Genomic DNA, 10,334 nt, shown 5'->3' on the forward strand with positions numbered 1-10,334 from the left:
CCCGTCCTCAGAATGGACTGTTTCCAGTCCATTTCTTGGAGGGGATCTCCACCCTGAAGACAGGTAGCTTGCCCTTCTCATAGCTCATGGTAAACCTTGCATTGTGGGTATATATTTATATATTATAGACAATATATTTATCCTGATAATAATCTATCATCGGCGCTTGCTTCAACTTAATTATCAACAACTTCAACAAGTCAACAACTTCTCCCAGGGCCGATATTCGTTGTTGCTGTTGTTGTTTTAAATTAAGGTACTCAGAACGAAATGTCCATGTAGCACGGACTATAGTGAGCCCGTAATTGAGTTCGGTTATTCGCGATAACTTTATTACCCTGATATTTGGATCAAAGTTTTAAATGGAGGTGGGGTTTTCTCCTTTACCCCGTGTTTTTTTTTCGTTTTTGTTCTAGCGCACTGGTCTTGTTTAGTCTTGATTCACTAACCTTGTCTTGGTGGCAGATGTAGATGCAGAATGTTCACTAGTGAATCCCATTCTTCAACTGCTTTCCTAATCATTGAAGCCGCTGTGGAATTTGCATCTAATGCAGCTGCTGTCGTAGGATTAATGTTGAGTATGATGCGCAGGGCTTCAGTAGCTTCACATTCTAGTAAATAATGCAATAGTGGCGCCTCTGCGTCTGTTCCACAGATATGACACTCTTAACTATTGGATTCATTACCTCCCAGCAGCACTTTTAACCAAGTCTGTGTATGACTACTGCAATGTCTCTGGATATATTTTGCCAGGCTTAAAAAGAGTAGTACCCAGTGGCTTGTTCGTACCACATCGCAGTGGGACTTCCTTCCGCTTCTCTGGCTTTGTGGCGACTTTTGACAGTTGACTGCGAAAACACCATACTTCTTGAGTATTTTCTTCTTGATTAGCTTCTTAATCTGTGAAAAACCTGGAGTTATATGTAGGATTTCTGTGATGCTTTGTATATTATCTCTATGCTGGCTGGATAACAATGCCTGGAGCGATGATTTGGAGTCGGTATGAATGATGTTAATTATTCTCAATTGTATAATTTATCACCTTCTTCAAGGCATATAATTCTGGGCCGATATACCTCGCGAGGCGAAGATATACTTCGCTTAACGAACGTCCCGTTAAAAGGTCTTAAATATCTTTTATGCATAATTACCGCACCTCACTGAATCAAAGCTGACCTTTCTCTAACACAAAATACTTTGTTAATAAGTGACTGTTTTTCATCTAAACCTTTCCCAGTGTTTTAACACTTCTCTCGGTCAAGCGTTCGACAGAAATTCTGGACAATTTGAGACTCATTTTCCAGTAATAAATGGCCTCTCGTGCGTGCGGGTCGCATCACGTCTCTAGCACCCTCTAATGAGAGAAATAGTATTAACAAATATTTTCTGTGCAGCAAGTACACAATTTTTGCTTCTTTAGAGACATCTTTGGATGTGAAACCCGAGGGGTTCCGGGGTTCAATTCCCAGGCAGGGCAGAATATACAGCTAGGAATTTTTTCTTTTCATCTACTGCAACTGTTCACCTAGCAGTTAATAGGTGTGCCCTGATGCTAGGTAGTTGTTTTGGGGTTGTATCCTGGGAAGGTCAATGATTTACCTGGGGGAGGGGGAGGGGGAACCTGTAGTTTTACCGGATAGCAGGAGAGAATATTTGCCAAACTGTTAAGGGTAAACTGTAGAATCCTTTAAATTTATTCATTACGTTAAATTTTTAAGTTACCAAGAGACTTTTCAGTTTATTTTAATATTTTGTTTGCAGAACATGAACACACCGAGAAAAGTTTCGAATTAACAAGAAAGACAAATTGTCCATGGAGTGCTTGTAACACAGCCCGTTCTCTTAATTAGCACAACGCATTTTGACGTATAATTTATTTATGTCTAAAAACTCTTGTAATAAATATGTAGCGGCTCGCGAAATTGACGTGATGTCCCGCTTTATGTTCGCGGGTCCACGGGTCGATTAGGTTCAGGCAGTTTAGTACAACAATTTAGTGACGTTGGGAACACTCGTGATAACGGCTGGGTAAATTAAATCAAACTGAATGCATCTTAGATAACCCTCTAGTTTAATGTCTAGACAAACTATTCACTAACGACCATCTTAATCATATCCCCCTAGACGTTTCACATAAGTCTAAGATAAACGCTTTGTTACACCCTATTAAATCACATCCACTGAGAGTCTCGAGCAAGTAAAAAAACGAGTCGTTTGTTCGAGATCATCTTTTAATCACTCACATAAGCCAAGGCTTCATATTCACAACAATATGTTTCAACCATCTTTGGCTTCGTCCCACGTCAACTCTCTCACTTACCTGACTTCCTTCGTGATTGGTAAATTAGCCCCGGACCCCAAGCCATTATTTGGCACAGTTACCGTGTCAGGTGACACTTGGCAGTGTGCGTGATACGTGTGGGTCAGGTATACATAAATGTTATGTATTAGCCAGGTAAATATGCAGTTAGGTGTAATGCAAGAGTGATATATATATATATATATATAAATAAATATATATATATATATATATATATATATATATATATATATATATATATATATATATATATATATATATATATATATATATATATATATATATATATATATATATGAATGGAAATGTTCGTTTGTCACATAATCGATAATCTCCGAAAGTTCTTCACCGAAGGCTTTGAAATTTTCACACAACGTTGCATTCGCATCAGAGCGGGTTTTTATACACATATTATATAGCTGTCATGTCTGTGACGGAAAAAAAAAAACATTTTTTTTTAAACTGTGTTTTTTATGTGTTTTTCATGAGAGGAAAATCTTCAAAACCTCTTTACCGATTGCTTTGAAATTTTGACACAATGTTGCATTCGAATAGGCGCGTCTTTTTATATGCCTACTATATACATGCCTCACCTGTGACAGGAAAAACTTAGTTTTTTTTAAATACAGTGCCATGATGGACGTAAGAGCAACACACGCAGTAATCTCCAAAAGTTCTTCACCGAATGCTTTGAAATTTTGACACAACGTTCCATTCGAATACGCACATGTTTTTTATATACCTACTATATAGATGCCACCCTTGTGACAGGTAAAAATATGCGTTTTTTTTTAAACAGCGCCATCTGTTGCACATAAGACCAACACACGCTATACTACATATGTTACGATTCCATTTCAATGTTTCCGATTTCATTTATAAATTGAATTTTCATAGATTTCGATTTTTTTTTCATTTTGATTTAATTATTTTGTGTGACATTGCATTGGAATGGAGCTTTTGTTGTTTACTATACCGTTCATTTCGTGAGTATAGTTTATTTTTGTATTTTTTCATTTCGTTTTTTGAACTGTTTTTCTCATATTTCAATGATGGGAACATCTGGGGCCAGATTCACAAAGCAGTTACGCAAGTATTTACGAACGTGTTCATCTTTCCACAATCTTTGATGGCTTTGATTACATTTATTAAACAGTTTACATGCATGAAACCTTGCCAATCAACTGTTGTTATTTTAATAAACAGCCTCCTGGTGTTTTGGAGCTCATTAACTGTTTAATACTTGTAACTAAAGGCCCCAAACAATGAGAAAAGATATACCGGTTAGTAAGTGTTAGCGTAACTTCGTGAATCTAGCCCCAGAACATTTGATGTTCCCAATTTTCTGATGGGAACATCAGATCATTTGATCATTAGATGTGGAGTGGGGAATGGTGGGAAGGACGAGGGGACGGGAGTGGGGATGTTGGAGGGGGGGGGGGGGGGGGGTGGCGGGGAGGGGCAAATGGTTGGGGAGGACGAGGGGTCAGGGGAGTTGAGGATGATAGGGACGAGGGGAAAGGGGGAATGAAGAATGGTGGGGAGGACAAGGGGACAGGTGAGTAGGGGAAAGTGGGGAGGACGAAGGGACGTGGGAGGGGGGGAATGGTAGTAAGGACGAGGGGACATGGGAGTGGGAGATAGTAGGGAGGACGAGGGGATTTGGAGTTGGGAATGGTTAGGAGGGCAAGGGGATGCTGGAATGGGGGATGATGGGGAGGAAAATGGGACGAGGGAGTGAGAAATGGTTGGGAGGACGAGGGAACGGAGGAGAGGGGAATGGTGGGGGAGGACTGGGAGACAGGGAAAGGTTGATGTGGCTCAGCAACGCGTGGCCGGGAACAGGTAGTATATATATATATATATATATATATATATATATATATATATATATATATATATATATATATATATATATATATATATATATATATATATATATATATATATATATATATATATATATATTATTAAATATGACCGAAAAAGTAAGATTAATAATTCTAACACGAATTTTCTCAATCTTTCGCACATTTCTTTTCACTGTTGGAGGTAATTCAAAAATCAATTCTCCAAAATTCATTTTTATTTCTAGTCTGACGCGACACGAGCACGTTTCGTAAAACTTATTACATTTTCAAAGACTTTAGTTTACAAATACACAACTGAATAGAACTTAAACATCTCCGATTTTGTTTATATCTACATTTGAGTGAGGTGGATGGGGTGAGGTGGTATTAATAGGGTATTAATTTCATCAACAATTAATTATTATTAATTTCATTTTGTTGATGAAATTAATACCCTATTAATGCCACCTCACCCCATGGTATAATACGAATCAATGGGCATGAAAACATAAGAATGAAAGTAACTACATAAGGCCAATACTTTCATTTGCTGCTTCTATGTTATTTCGGGGTCTTGAAGTGGGTAGAATACAATTATGCATTAATTGGCTGTTGATTGCTGGTTTTGACTTTTTGATGTTTAGTGCCTCGCTGATGTCGAGTCTCCTGCTATTATGAACTGAGTATAGGATACTCAACCTGAGTATCTCTCAGGTTGTGAGAAAAGATCATATGTTCCTTGATGGAGCCCTGTTGTTTGTGTATTCAATTGCCTAGAAAGAGACGTTGTTGTCTTACCTATATACTGAGATTGACTATATATCTCCCCCCAAAGAACTATTTATCAATTTTAATGAACTCTATATTAAAAATGAGCTTGTTCTACTTTATATAATAATATTATTATATAGTAAAGCTCTACATATAATTATAGCACAGGTTTGGATAAGTTACGTGCTTAGGTTCTGTTGACGAGCAAAGAGAGTGAAGCACTTTCAGTGTTCCTGTGTAAACAGATGTCATCAACCAAGCACTTTTCGAGAAATGATTGAACGCCCCTAACAAAAACCAAATAGCAAACGGAAAAGGTTAACCCAGCAGCCAAACTCCTTGTTTTTAATGTAAACGGTTAGCACACGACACACAACTGATGACGTTCGAACACTCCTCAAACAGTGCTTCGTTGATGTGTTCTGTCCGAGCGCGTCGTTGTAATTGCTTCACCCGCGTTCTTCAAATAAACAACACTCGCCAACAGAACCAAAACACCTAACTTAACCTATGCCTAACTGTGCACAGAACTTTAATATCTAATAATATTAATAAATAAATATATGAGAACAAACGTATTTTTAATACGTTAAACTCGAACTATGTGTCTTGGAGGGGAAGAGCCACAGTGTTAACGAGCCTGGCCTGAGGACAGGTTGAAATACAGATTTTCGCCAAAAGAACGTATTAAACATCTAACCTAATATATGCATAACTACTATTATATACAATATATAAATACTGATATATAATTTTATTCATTCAAATTTATGAAAAATCCTATTTTGATTACCTACGCTAAAATTGCCGATTTCATCTTTGGAGTCGACCGCAGCTTGGACGAGCCTAGCCTAAGGATGGGTTGAAGAATCGCTGCTTCACAGGCTGGGGGATGGGGGGAAAGTTACATACAGTTACAGTTAAGTTAATTAAGTTAATTTTCAATATTAGTTCCTAACCTCATTTGACATGAGCAGTTAAAGAGATTATATATATCGCTATAAGATTTTTGGGGGAGAGAAAGATGGAATTTATTAGAACATTTGACATACTGGAGCGCAGATGAGGTAATAAGTTATTAAATTATCGGCCAAGTTGTCAGGTAAGTTATCAAGGTGCTCCCAAGGACCTGTAACAGTTGTTACAGTTGCTGTTGGTTGGAGTTAATGCGTCTTTAGCTTGTAGTGAATCAATTATTAATGGATTTAATTAGCTTTATTCGATTGTACAATAATTTCCTTGTTAATTTTCCTGCTATAATTTCTAATGAAATGATATCAGGAAAGTTTAGAGGCATATTAAATTTTGGTTAAAATGCTTTTTTACCCTTTTTGATATATTTTGATTATGTTGCAAATTTTTATCAAGGCACATAAAACATCTTTATGGTTTTATTCTGAAAATTCTCACTCTTTGTCTGTCTGTCTGTGTGTCTGTCTGTCTGTCTGTCTGTCTGTCTGTCTGTGTGTCTGTGTGTCTGTCTGTCTGTCTGTCTGTCTGTCTGTCTGTCTCTCTCTCTCTCTCTCTCTCTCTCTCTCTCTCTCTCTCTCTCTCTCTCTCTCTCTCTCTCTCTCTCTCTCTCTCTCTCTCTCTCTCTCTCTCTCTCTCTCTCTCTCTCTCCCTCGCTCTCTCTCCTTCCTCAAATGCTTTTCCATTTGATTGCAAGGGACGTATACAATTTTCACCATCCTATATTACACCAACACTTGTCACGTGACCTGGCCAATAAATAATACCACCAAAGGCCAGACTCACCTCCACGGCAATAATAAAAGATTAAATTCCTCGCGGCCGCCCCGCCGGAGACGCCAGATTTATTCCCACAGTTATACATACGACCAGCTATTTGTTATCGTTTTTGTAACGCCTCTCTGGCTATTATTAACTTATTGATTCCTCCATATAGATATATGCTTTAACTATGCCGTTTGGCTCTCGTTCAGGGCCCCAGTAGCACAGTAGTCTACAGTCGAACCTCGCAATCGAAGGACCAGATTCATTAGTTGGGTAGGACAGGAAATGTTGGGAACATCTTTTTTTTTTTCTTCTGCACCTAGTAGTAAATAGGTACCCGGGAGTTAGGGAATTGTTGTTGTTGTAGGTTGCATCCTGGGAAAGGTCAATAGCTGACCTAATTGACCTTATGTCTGTTCACCTGGCAATAAATAGGTAGCCGAGAGTTAAGGAACTGTTGTGGGAAGCACCTGGGGAAAGCTCAGCATGTGGCCTACTGGGGACTTCGATAAGACTAAATACAGGCTTCCTGTCCCCGACAAAGTGAATTATACTGCTCTGTAACCTTTTGAAATGTATGTAATAATTCTCTTCCCCTCGTATGACTTCCCTCATTAAGAGATGTTTTTATGAAATTTCACATATATTTCAGCTTTTTATGCGGTTTCTGCTTCTTATGAGATTTCGGGTTTTTATGAGGTTACTGGTCACCCTGACTGTAGCACCTGGTCACCCTGACTGTAGCACCTTACTGGTCACCCTGACTGTACACCTTTAAACAAACATTCTCTGACAATTCTGGTAGTTCATCTGTAGAACGCCGGACTACTAAGCTGATACAAACAACCAGGCAGGAACGGTCGTAGTGTTATCTTATCTTGGGGTTATCTTGAGATGATTTAGGGGCTTTTTAGTGTCCCCGCGGCCCGGTCCTCGACCAGGCCTCCACCCCCAGGAAGCAGCCCGTGACAGCTGACTAACTCCCAGGTACCTATTTACTGCTAGGTAACAGAGGCATTCAGGGTGAAAGAAACTTTGCCCATTTGTTTCTGCCTCGTGCGGGAATCGAACCCGCGCCACAGAATTACGAGTCCTGCGCTCTATCCACCAGGCTACGAGGCCCCCCGAGGTGTGGTTTGGTGTTGACCAAACCACACACTAGAAAGTGAAGGGACGACTACGTTTCGGCTCGTCCTGGACCATTCTCAAGTCAATCGATTTGAGAATGGTCCAGGACGGACCGAAACGTTGTCGTTCCTTCTTTTTCTAGTGTGTGGTTTGGTAACATTTTTCAGCGACGTTATTGTGACTCCTCGCCTGCACTGTCGTAGTGTGGGAGGGTTACTAGTGTGGGGTTACTGCTCCAGTGTGTGCCTCCGCTGGCTGTTCTGCTTCAAATTCTTCCCGGTCTAGATCGTTAAACCCGACGAAATATTTCCTCGTTGTTAGTACTAAATAACCACTTGCCACTAATTTTCAGTTGACTAGAAAGGATATTTAAATCGAAGTACTTTATTCATAAATGTTTGAATATTTATAGTTGGGTTAGTTTTACACAAAATTTACAGTAAATTACTTATCTAAGAAAAGTCATAATAATATTATAACATGCAATATCTCTAACTATAAAGTCTATACTTGAGATTTACATTTACCTTTAGAAGCTATATTTATAACTGATTGTTAAAATCATTACAGAGGTCTAATTCAGACTCAGAATTGATTTCCGATTTCCGTGTTGATTGAAGTGAACACTTCAAGACCCCGAACCTACACAGAAGCAAGAAGATAAAAACCACAATGTACACATTGATTCCTGTTCTGTGTTTTATCACCCCAAAAGTTTTAACAGAGTAGGTAAAACTGACTTTACTTATTCATTTGTGTCCTGTCACCTCACCCAACCAAAAATGAATATAAGCATGAAACAGAGTATGTAAAATTGTCTCTGAAAATGTGTCTTGCGCAACGCTTCATATATGTCTTGAAGCGAAACAATATGTATTCTATATGTATATAGAAGTGTCTTGCGAAACATATATATATAAATAAATATATATATGTATATATATATATATATATATATATATATATATATATATATATATATATATATATATATATATATATATATATATATATATATCATAACATTCATTGAGGTTACTGGATGGGTGATTCGCATCAGACAAAAGGATATCATTCGTTTATCAAGTATTTCTTCAAGTGTGTGTGTGTGGTGAAGGAGAGAGAGGGTTGAATACAAGGCCTTAAAAATGAGATTGCAACGAATGCGGGGAAGAACTTCTTCTTGACGGTAGGTGCAGTTTGCCTGAAGGGTTTGTCCTCCCGATGACTGCAACGAGGAAGAACATACCAAAGATTCGTCTTGAACATTTCCTCCGTTCACAATTAAGCTCACCATGACCAACATCAACAGCCCGGTGGTGCTTCGGATCTCATAAACTGCCTAATAATAAATGTAAAGAAAAACCACCAAAGATTGAGAACAAGACGCACAGGTTCTTCAGTAAATGTGCAAATTCTTGATGAATTATGCCCCTTGAGCGTTAAACGCCAGATCTGCGTTACCGATTAACCTCGTTATCTTACCGAATACATTACATGTTTGTTTACGCTCTTGACCCCTTCGTCAAAATTAGGCTGGATCAGGGACATTAAAGTCAACACAATATTGACCCTTCCTTGGACGTATGGTCATCAGGTCCCGTAGCTCTGGTGAGATGTCGAGATTCAGACGTTTCTAGTTACGTAAAACCGCTGTATTTTTTACGGAGTGGTAGTGGAGACAATGGGATACACGATGAGCCAGTGTTATCTGTCTAGGCTAGGATTCATCAAGCAATCTCTAGGTTAGGATTCATCAAGCAATCTCTAGGATTCATCAATCTCATTTAAGCCATAATAGCCTAAGGCTGTGAAGTGTCAAAACTCGTATAAACTATTATAATAAATTTAGACTACAGCCGCTATGATTGAGAAGAGATGTATAGGTTTCGTAAGTGAGCGCTTAATTGCTCGCTGAATATTGACCCTGAATGATAAAGTTCAGGGTCATAAAAGGGTCACTTTTTGCACTTATAAAACACGTTTGGGTGTTCAGAGAAAACGTACGATGGCGAACCAAAATAAAATCGAGTTTCATAATAAAAAAAAAATCTTGAAAACCAAAAAGAGTGCTGCCAAAGACGGTGATAAATACACAATTAAATCACTATAACGTGACATCTCTTTAAGGGAGGACAACGTGACGATCGAACCATCGCCATGGTAAAGACGCGTATATCAGGGAGTTAACCATGATCAGCCATGATATACGATATCATGCGGGTGGGGGGATGATATATACACATCAGGAGGGTGACCAGCAACCCCGGGACGCCGGTTCGATCCCGTCGTCGCGCTTCAAAGAGCTCCTGGCGAGAGTAAATATTTGTGTTGACGTCAACTTTGGAAGGATAAATTGCTCACCGAGAACGCTCACTGCTGCGACTGACACACCCACAGGTTTCTTTTTTTTTATATATAAGGAAGAATAACACATTCTTCAAGAAATTCCTGTAAAACGAGAAGTCAAGATGTTATTATCTTTTTGGTTCTCGAGAAATTATCTCTGGATATCATTGTTTCCCCCGAGG

The sequence above is a fragment of the Procambarus clarkii genome, chromosome 22 (assembly GCF_040958095.1).
Source record: "Procambarus clarkii isolate CNS0578487 chromosome 22, FALCON_Pclarkii_2.0, whole genome shotgun sequence".
NCBI classification, from domain to species: domain Eukaryota; kingdom Metazoa; phylum Arthropoda; class Malacostraca; order Decapoda; family Cambaridae; genus Procambarus; species Procambarus clarkii.